General features: G+C 57.2%; 1 protein-coding gene across 1 annotated transcript in view; it reads left to right on the top strand.

The window, feature by feature from the left end:
* The first annotated feature begins 3,914 nt into the window (after window positions 1-3,914).
* Fam222a (family with sequence similarity 222 member A) overlaps window positions 3,915-10,717 on the top strand; it is a 43,248-nt gene continuing 36,445 nt past the window's right edge. Inside the window, exon 1 of the mRNA XM_052168495.1 lies at window positions 3,915-4,006. The gene's annotated coding sequence lies outside the window, so the exon portion shown is untranslated. The remainder of the gene's footprint in view (window positions 4,007-10,717) is intronic.

The following is a 10,717-nucleotide window of genomic DNA, read 5'->3' as shown; positions in this document are numbered from 1 at the left end:
TATATATATATATATATATATATATGCTGTAGCTGTAGAAGAGGGCATCAGATCTCATTATAGATGGTTGTGAGCCACCATGTGGTTGCTGGGAATTGAACTCAGGACCTCTGGAAGAGCAGATGGTGCTCTTAACCACTGAGCCATCTCTCCAGCAACCCCCCCTCCACCACCAATATTCTTTCTTTTCTACTGCCTCTGGTGGGTGGTGGGCTACAAGGGAATTTAAAGCATTTAAAAACCATTATTAAAAATAAGGTTTGAGGCTGGGCAGTGGTGGCACATGCCTTTAATCCCAGCATTTGGGATTAAATCCCAGCACAGAGGCAGAGGCAGGCGGATTTTTGAGTTCGAGGCCAGCCTGGTCTTCAGAGTGAGTTCCAGTACAACCAAGGCTATACAGAGAAGCCCCATCTTGGGGGGAGGGGGAAGGGGTTTGAAATAATTAAAGTTACAAATGTGTATTTGGAGACGTACATAAAATAAAGACCCAAGCCCAGAATCTCCGGGGCCTTCAAATGCTTGTAAGACATATCTCCACTAACACAACTGCCTCTGAGCCCACTGCCCGCCCCAGAACCCATCATCAGCATTTCACAAACTCCATGACCTTTAGAGACAGACACCCCCTTCAGATCTCACCCCTAGCCGCCCTTCCCCACCCCTGCCCGCACTCTTTGGGAATCACGCCAGGTCTCTGGGAAGCTATTGACCCACACTGGGAGAAGTTGACAAGGAAATGGGCCCAGAAAAGGGAGGAAATGTGCGCCCTGGTCACACATTGTCACTCCGCGGCTGCCGAGGGAGGGGTGCGATAAACCAAGGTGGCAGGCTCTGGGAGGGCTCCAGTTCTGTCTCTGGGTGACCTTGAGCACATCCCGAAAGCCCGCTTCCCATCCAAGATGTGGGTAGTAATTCTATCCGCACAGTGCAGGTGCTCCGTGAAGGTAACAGGCTTCTGAAACGCGAATAGCACAAGGCTGATCCTAAGGCGCTGGCCCGGCGACCTACAATAGGGGATCTCAGGCTTGGTCCACTCTTCATCTTAACCTCCCCCCTCACCCCACCCCTCTCTTCCTAGACTTGTCCTTGTCTCCTACTCTGTCCCGGGCTTGAATCTGTTCTCCCCACCTGTCCTTGCCCTGGGTCCTGCCAGCGAGTCGCCTGGGCAACTCAGGGCCGCTCGGGCCGCTCGGGCAGCTGGCCCAGAGGGGAACCAGCTGGCAGCTGATCCTGTTTCCAGGTAAATCCCCGCCCCCACTCCGGGAGCAGGGAGAGGCCGGGAGGAAGGACGGGCAGCCAGCCGCTGAAAATACAGCCAAGTACAGAGGCAAGCTGGGGCTGCGGGAGCCTCATTCACCGCGCTGATCTGAGACTGAAACAGGGCCAGCTTCTGCCCCAGATACCGAGTGTGCGGCCTACTTGGGCCTGCACGGAGGTCCCTCGCCAGTGCCTCCCAAGTTCTAGTTAGGGTTTGGTCGGCTCCGGAAAGTAGGCTAAGACCTGATTGTAATCCACACAAACCCTGGATACTCTCACCAGCCCTCTAGGACAGAGGACCACCGCTAACACTTACTGAGCACATCTGTGCTCTTTCCCGGCCCCAACAACGGCCAGACACGGAGGGGATTAAGATATCTTGTCTTCTCATTTTACAGACACCCAACCCTGAAGATAAACAGCCAAGGTCAACCACAAACAAGGTTCTGGGAGGACTCCAGGCAGCACTAAGATAAAGGCCCTAAAGGGGCTGGAGGGGGGTGTCTGGTTGATGTTTTACATTTCTGCAGGGGTCCTGAAGTTCTGTCTGGAAAGCTGGGTGTCCAACTTCTTTTGTGACAGACATTTTAACAGTGTAGGAAACTGTGTCTCCCAGGATCCAGTTTCCCTGTCAGCTACCTGTGGGCTGTCAGGCAAATATGGAAACACCTACTTAGTTTTAAGTGATACGGTGCCTGTTTCCCTAGCTGTTAAGAGGAAGACAAACTGGAGCCTCACCAGGTATGGTGGCTTGTGGTCATAGTTTCTGCACTCTGGAGGCTGAGGCAGGAGGATGGCTTAAAGCTAGGAGTTTGAGACCAATGTTAGCAACATAGAGAATACTGGTGCCTACCTCCCGCGGTCAATGTATACAATGTATACATCTGTAGGACAGAGCTGACCAAGGACTCAGCTGGCTTGTGCTCCACAGATCTCATTGCTGATGCTCAAAGCTCTACCACCATCCCTAATCCTCCGTGGAAAAGGCAATCTTTTCATCTTAGTTTTGTCCGTAAACTGAGAACAAGTGCCAAACATCAGTGTTCTCCTCTGTAAAATGTCGGTCATAAAGCCGATCTCACAGTTTTGAAATTTAAGTGTAGTATGCACTTTGCTCTGTGTGTGTGTGTGTGTGTGTCAGAGAGAGAGAGAGAGAGAGAGAGAGAGAGAGAGAGAGAGAGAGAGAGAGAGAGAGAGAGAGAGCATGTTTAGGTTGTTCTAAGGTTTGATGCTGGGTCTTGCAAATGTGTGCGCCCTTTATCATTTAGTGGCACTCCAATCTATTTTTACTATCTTTACTACACTCCTCATAAGGCCTGTTCCAAGAGTAAACGAGATAATGAAATAATGCAGACGGTATACACTTAGGTACAGGTTCAGTGAATAAGAAAGACTATTGCTTTTCAACACTAGGTCTTTGACAAAGGGACTACAACAACCAGCATGCCTTGCGCTACCAGTCGGGACTCCTTCGCCCGGTTTAGTCTCGCGGCATGCCGGGAGTTGTAGTCCTCCAGGAGCAGGCCCCGCCTCGTCCCCACTTGGGGAAAGAGGTTGGAGAGCCGCCCTGCCGGCCTTTGAATTTTGCCGCGAAAAGCGCGCGTGGCGGCCCCCGGCCCCGCCTCGCGGAGGACGCGACGCCGCGTCACCGTGGTAACCGCCTCTCGGCTGCAGCTGATTGGGCCGTAACGCGGGGGGCGGGCCGGGAGCGAGACGCTGCGGCGGCAGCGGGCGCCCGCGCCTGTCAGTCGTGCCGGAGCGGAGCAGCGGGTAGCATTGCCGGGCTGGCGGCTCCGCGAAGAGGCTGCGCGCGCCGGCCAGGCCGGGCGGAGAGCCTGGCCCGAGGCTAGGGGAGGGTGTTGGGCAGCGCGAGGCTGCGGCCCCGGGAGCCCCGCGAACCGTCCCAGGACACGGGTACGGGAGAGACCGGCGCGCCGCCTCTGCTGCGGCGCTCGAGCGCCACGCCGGGTGCACGGCTCTCCATCCCCGAGTCTGCCCTGCGCCAGCTGGATCTGCTGGTCCTCAGCGCCAAGGCCCGCGAGGCTGCATCCCAGCCTCTGCCGCTCGCTGCGGCTGCTACTGCCGCTGATCGCCGGCTTCCCATCCCCCCACACCCGGGGCTCGGAGCAGGAGGAGGAGGGGCCGGTTCGTTCTCGGCGCTGCTCTCTGCAACCTGCGGGGGCCGGTGCACGCCGGGCGAGCAGCCTGGGCCGCTGCAGGTGCGTGCAACCCTCCGAGGAGACAGACTCTGGGTAAACCCGGGCGCTGCAAGCCGAGGGCGGGCGGGCAAGCGAGAGGAAGCAACAAAGACAGGCTGCAGCTGGGGCTGGCGAGAGGGGCCGCGGCCGCCGGCCTCCCAGCGCGGACGGAGAGGGCGCCCTGGGAGAGTCGCGGGCAGAGCTGCAGCGGTGAGCCGGGCCCCGAAGGGAGGCGCAGCGCCTCCCGCCGGATGCATGGTGCACAGTCTCCTGCGAGGATGCGCCGCCTAAGCGCGCGAGCGGCCGGGGTCCCAGGCGGACACGACCGGAGCTGAGAGGAAAAAAAAACCTTTTCCCGACTTCGGACGACACTTCCGGACGCAGGGATCGCTCTCGCCGACGGCTTTCCTTTCCACACGAAGAAAGGCATCGGCCCCCTGGGGGGGCCTTCCTCGGGCCATCTTTATCACCCCTGCATGGCCGCCACCCGCAGATCGGAGCGTCGTGGCCTCTGAGACTTGGTGCCCTTCGCTCGCTTGGCTGACACGGTGAGTTGCGGGGTGCAGAAATTTGGATTTGAGCTCCTCGCAACCGGGCAACCTGGACTGGCCCTAAAAGGGTCCTAGGTTGTTGGGCGGCCAGAGGCAGCAATGTTACTTGTCCACATAACTTATTTGGACTGGCTGGAGTGGAGGGTGTGGACCCTCGGTGGGTATTCTACTGGCATCGGTATTTGTCAGAGAGGAAAGGTCACCCCACCCATGAAGCTAACAAAGGTGGTGGCTCTGTCCTCTGGAAATTCTCAGGGAATCTTGTACTTTTGTAGAGATTGATTGGGGGCAGCCAGGGGCAGCCAACATGGAGGGTCTACAAAACAACCTTTGAGATCTTAAAGAGCCAGGGTTCAAGAGATGTGGAGTCTGGAAACTTCTAAGGATTGTGTCTTTCGAGGCAAGACATTTGTGTCTCTATTGTTACAAATAACTCACAAAGACAGCATGTTCCCGATGGGCTGCATGTGACATCACTGCCCGACCTTTGATGTCACCAGAATTGTGACAGCGCAGCTGCCTTTGAGCCAGAGCCAGAATGGCCAGGGCTGAATGCCTTGGTGTAGGAGAACTCCCCGTCCTACCCCACTGCAGTCTTATGACCTAAATCCCCACTCGAGGTGGGGGAGGGAGGCAGTGCCAGCTGTCCCTGCCCCTAAGGACAGGTGTTCAGAACTCTGCCCATGTCCCCCCCCCCCACACACACACACAGTGTCTGGATTCTCCCAGACTCCCAGTCAGAGCAACCTCCTCAAAAGGAGGCCTCCATGAACCCTTCCATGTCCCCAGCCGCAGCTGAAGTTCCCAGGGTCCCCAGGAAAAAAATGTGGGCTTCAGCCTTCAAACAGGCTGTTTTCTTGAAAAGGTGAATGTCCTGCCTGGGCCAGAGAGGGAGGACTGTGGCCTTCCTGGTGTGTGTGTGTCTGTGTAAGTTCAGGGAACTCCCCTGCTGTTCAACCCCAAGGTGAGGGGCTGTGGTCCAGCTGGAACCCCTGCCTGAGCCGTTCCCTTCCTGGCATTTAGGATGATCTTGACAAGCAGTGTGATGATGGATGCTTATTAGGCAAATGCTGGGCAAGGCAGAGCTAAGGTCTGAGTGTGTCCGTGTCTGCCAGGCCAGGGGGGATGGGTAGAGATGCCAAGAGCCCCACCACCACCACACTCCAGCAGCAGCTCTGTACAGTAAGGAGCCCAGAAAACTCCCAGGCCACGTCCCACTTACTGTCCTGTGCCCATCCCAGCAATCTCTGCCAGGACCAGATAGGGGCGAGATAGCCACAGTGTCAAGTTCCTAGGAAGAAGGCTGAGGAGGGTGGCATCATTGCCCATAGTAGGCAGGACAGGTGAGGCAGCTTTCTGAGAAGCCTGGTTTCTCTACCAGCCATTTTACAGCCTCCACCCAAGCTCTTAATTTAACAGGTCAGTAAATATGGGGGGGGGGGCTGCTTTAGGGGTTTGATGGGGTGATAGTGTTTCCATCTGAAGGGCTTTCCCTACACTCAAGCTTCCAAGGACAGCGGCACAACAGCAGATTGGGAGGTGGAAGGGGGGGTAGGCTGTGGGCACAGGGCTGTTTGCCCGGCCTCGCGACACTTCCCAGCTTAGAAACAAACTTGGAGTGTGCGCCAGAGATACACACACAGGCAGTTGGAGGCCCTCTGCGGAGTATTTACACTCCTTCAGCCAAGGCGGGAGGGAAAGGCTGTCAGAGTTGGGCAACTCCTTCTGTTCTCTTCCCTCCGCTCCCCGGGCTTGGCAGCGCGCGCCAGACGCCAGGCAGGGGGAGTTGCCAGTTTACCCGGCGTCTTCGGGAGTGCCAGGCATTTTGCAGGGAGCTCAGCTGTTTCTTGGAGTGGATTGTGCTGCGACCCATTTTGTGGATGAGAAACCTGAGTCTCAAGCCAAGATAGTGATGGTCTTTTTCAAGCCAAAGAGGTGATGGTGCGCAGCTAGGCAGCTGCAGTGGGTGCCCCCCCCCCCCTGGGATTCAGAGTCTCCAGGACTCGGGCACAGGGGAGGCACGCCTGCCCTAGGACGGGTTCCTGGGTGACACAAGACCACCTAAACACAGCGGTAACTTCTGCCAGGCCTTGTGAGCCCAGCCTGTTCCTTCAGCCTGCTGGGCTCTTTCTGTAGCCCTGGAAGGAGGCATATATAGTGTGAAAGCCACCTGCCAGAGATAGTGAAACCACCAGGCTTGTTCCTGGGCTATGGCCCTGGGCCGCCCAGAGCTCCGGGCAGGCTGTTCCAGTGGAAGGTAGGTTTATAGTGGCAGAACTTTAGTGGGTGGAGCTCCTGACCCAGCGGCAGGTGGGGGGAGGGGGGAGGAAGGGCACATGAATCCCCACGGAGGCGGATAGAAAAGCAATACACCAGATGAGTGGATCAGCGCTGTCCAAGGGTTGAGAGTGGCAGGGTGACACTGAGGTGTCCTGGGGTCTCAGGAGATAGGTCAGGCGTGTGAAAGAGGACCACTCCTGAAGCATCTTCCTGAGCCCCGCGCCCTCCAAATGTTCCTCATCATTGACCCTTACCCAACGCCCTGACCTCTTGCTCTGAATTAGTTATAGGCCCTGTCCGGTTGCTGGATGCCTTTGATGAAAAACTTGAAGCTCCCCCACTACTCCTTAGGGGGCGCTTATTGCAGAGAACCAGACCGGACCGATTGGGTCTGGGACTGACTGCTGTGTGACCGCTGCTTAGCTTTGAGTCTGAGCCTTGGCTTCCTCATCTGTCAGAAGCAGCTATGAGCAGCGCCCCCGCAGCCCAGGGGCGTGGTGAGGATTCCGGGAGGGTTTAGCACAGGCCAAAGCCTCCGGTAGGTGTTCCATAAACGTAGTCTATACCTGCTATTAGCATAATCCCGGCTCTCCCAGCGCCTCAGAGCCCAAAGCTGAAGACCGGGTTCCGAGGCTAGGGTCCCTAGCCTTCCGTCGCCTCTGCAAGGGGGCTCCCACGTGGTGAGCCTGCTCGGTGAGCACACGTGGCTCCCATCTGAGTACCAGGGGCCGGGGCCTGGCCAGGGCGTCCTCCCCGACCTCCCTCCTGCCCACTCTTGCTTTGCCAACCTTCCCCAGTCAGAGGAAGCAGGGCAAGCAGCTCGTATTCATGAACCGTAATTCAATCAGGCAGCAGCGATTCCTTGGGGCTGGGCGGGGGCGAGAACGAGGAGGCTCGCACAAAAGGGCCGCTTTATTACCTCCCGCGGGCCGGGAATTGCTGCGCTCCCCAGCCCCGGCCGGAGCCGCCTTTATTGTGTTAACCCATTTGCGTGTCAAGAGCTATTGTGCGCTTTCTTGCCCGTGCGGTGCGGCCGAGGGAGGAGGGCTGCGCTGCCGGCCGGTCACCTCCGCGGGCGCCGCCCGCCGCCCTGATTGGTTGCTAAGCGATTTGCATCCAAGGTAATCACTTTTATCTCAGAAGGATGTCGACTATAATTATAAGCTACTGACATCTTTTGAAATCTGCCTAATGACTATTTTAGTCTGCTCGGGCTGGGGGTGGGGAGGGGGATTCTGCGAAGGGATGGAGGCTGTTGGTGTGTGTGTGTGTGTGTGTGTGTGTGTGTGTGAGTGTGTGTTTGTGTGTGCGCGCGCGCGCGCTCGCGCGCGCATTCCTTCCACCTGGACCACTGATTGCTTAGTTGAGAAACAGCTGAGTGCCTACTGCCAGCCTCAGACAAAAGGCAAGCCTAGCCTGTGGCTGGTGGGGCGCCCCCTTTCACCCCTGGCGGACTTAGTGCCATTTCAGAGATAGGGAAATAGAGGCCTCAGAAGGAGCCGGATGACCAATAGATATCTCAGTCTCTCTAACCTGTTTCCCTGGGGGCACAGGATACATTCACGCCCCATGAATCACACAGCCGGGGAGTGGTGGGGGGGGCAGTGGATCCCCATATTCAGGGTGGGGGTGGGGGACACGGACATCGGGGTGAGTGTAACTGGCCTAAGATTCTTTTGCCCCATCTCTAGTACCCTTGGATAGAAGCTTCGCCATGGCCTTGATGAAGGCGAGGTTGGCGTGGCCATGATTTTGATATCCTCAGAGCAAATCTGCAGGCAGTGGGAACCCTGGATTGGGCGGGAATGAGGCTGCAGGGAACCTCAAGAGTGAAAGACTGTAGCTGTTCAGGGAGGACCTCCGGAGGGACTGAGAATCTGCCCAGCCTAGCATGCACGGGGTGTGTGTCACAGGCAGGGGGAGGACCCCTGTCATGGCTGGGGAAGGACGGCTTATGGGGGCTGGAGGGAGGTCATGAGTAAGAGAGAGAGAAGCTAGTAGGAGCGTTGGAGGGTAATCTCAAGGTTCCAGCTAATGGCTCCGTGTGGTTCAAGGGAAGCTTCATTCATGGCCTGGGATCTGGCGAGGTCAGCAGGGAACCTCCTGCGGGGTCCTTAGGCCTGTCTGGGGGAGAACCCTGGCTCCTATCCTCGTTGGGTGTGTGTGTTTCCTGACAGATTGGTTATCCCCATGGGCCTCAGTTTCCTGATTGGTTTATTGGTACTAGCAATTCTCCCGTGGACTTGTGGGTAGAAAAATTTTGTGTATACAGGGCACGCTCTGGAGCTGTGAGGATGAGTAAGCTAGGCTAAGGTCTGGTCGGTTACCTCAGCTCCACAGCAAGCCACGGTCCCAGCTTCAGCAGCTGTTTGTCCCCCTCCGCAAGCTCCTGTTATTGTGAAGAGGCTCCGGGACAAAGGCCTGGGGGGGTCAGGAGGTGAGGCCCGAGGGGCTGGCTGTGAACAGGCTCCCAGGGACAGGGACTCAGACACAGACTTAATGACGGAGGGTATGTGGGGAGAGAGGCCTCCCTGGGAGGGGGTAGGCCAGCCAACAGCCGTCTGCTTCAGGATTCACTTCTGGCTCTGGCCGGCCTCCTGGCAGAGCCCAGGCTGAGGTTGGCACTGACAGAGGCAGAGGCAGCAGCTCTAGGCCACACACCATCGCCATCTGTGTGACCACAGGTTCCTAATCTGTCAGGTGGGTCCATGGGCTGCCTGAGAGGCAGGGTGTGAGGCTCAGGGCTAAATGAGAGAGGCCGAGTGGCGAACAGGTACAGCCATTGCCCAGCCAGAGGGCTTCTCTGCTCCTGTGACCTGAGACACACAGGTGGTGTCTGAGGGAGAGGCTCAGACTCTAGGTCAGGCCAACTACCCCAGTAAAGGGGCTCACCGTGTACAGCTTACTGTGTCAGCAGGCCAGGTGGGCGGATGCCCATGGGGGCCTCAGCTCTCAGAAAAGCATACAGGGACTCAGGTGGAAACTTAGACCAGGGAGGGCTTCACGGAGGGGGAGGTCCATTCTGGCTTTCTGGTTTTTCCCTGTTTAAACTCTTCTTTCTGTCATGAGGACCGATGTCTAGACATCCCTGTGCTAGCCTGCGTTTCCTGCTTTGGTCTTTCACTCAATCCCACTGTTGTCCCACCAGGGGCAGTTTTATCCTTGTATGAGGAAGAGGTGAGGCTCAGCAAGGCCAAAGGCGCCACATCACAGGTGAGCTTCCACAGAGCTCCTTCCACAGAGGTAGGGCAGGAGCTGAGGAGGATATTGTAGAGTAGCCATCCCTTCATGTTTCAGGCAACCTTGAGTGAGTTGCCCCCCTGTCTCAAACCCGAGGCAGCCGCATCCTCTGTAAGTCCGTAAAATGTCAAGGATGGTAAGGCCTGGCTCCCTCCTGCCAGGGCGCCCTTGGCAGGCATTGCCAATCAATCGCCGCCCTCTTCCCCTGCTGCGTTCTTTTCCTGACCTTGGACTCTTTCCAGCACTCTGGGCAGCTAGTGCCCATCAGTCATTGGGGCCTGCGGGCTGAAACAGGTCGGGTGCCCAGCCTGAGTGCACTCAGGGGTCCTTCTGTGTGGTTCAGAGGGCCAGGGCCCACAGCTGCAGGGACCCCTGGGGGACCTTTCTTTGAGTGTCAGGGTTGGTCTAAAGCTGTTTAGGCCTGAGGGTCGGTTCCGATCAGCCATGCACATTCCAACGCCTGCAGCCTGGCATTTATGTACAGTTAGTCTTTGCCAAGCTCGTCCTGGACACCCCGGGTGGCACCCGCATGTCTCGCTCTGTTTCCATGAAGAGCTCAGCCCATTTCAAAGATGGGGAAACTGAACCTCAAGCTGAGTAGTGGAGCTTACACTGCAGACCTAAGACTCAAAGGCCATAGCCTGGGTGTCGGGCAGGAGTGACAGCCTTCCTGTCCTCGAGCAGCTGTCCCTTGCTCTGAGGCCTTAAGGGTTTCTGCCGGGCATGGCAGGGAATGCTGAGTGTGGTGAGAACATCAGGTCAGGCGGGCAGGACTGTTCACACGAAAGGACCATCAGGATGTGGCCGGGGAGTGGCTGGGAAGGGACTGGCCTTGACATTTGGTTGTGGCAGTTCTAAGCAGAGGAGCAAAGAGATCCTATCTAAGTATCTAGCTTCTCTGCCAACCAGGGTGCTGCGCTTGGTACTACCTGCTTCTGGGCTGCTGGAAGCCTTAGACAGGCATGCCTGGTACATAGTAGGTAGACATCCAAGAATGTGAATGAATGCATGCGTGCTCAGAGAGCAGAGATGTTCCTGAGGACCCTGGGGTCCAGCTAGAATCCCCAGGGCTGGCAGGGGAGGGGCTGGAGAGGAGACTTAAGCAGGTACCCAGGCAGGGCCCTCTCAGCCCTCCACAGCCCTGCTGTCTGTCCGAGAGGCCTCTTACGGGCTTCCGCTATGCAGTCT

The sequence above is a fragment of the Apodemus sylvaticus genome, chromosome 22 (assembly GCF_947179515.1).
Source record: "Apodemus sylvaticus chromosome 22, mApoSyl1.1, whole genome shotgun sequence".
NCBI lineage: Eukaryota > Metazoa > Chordata > Mammalia > Rodentia > Muridae > Apodemus > Apodemus sylvaticus.
This window is presented reverse-complemented; position numbering and strand designations above follow the sequence as displayed.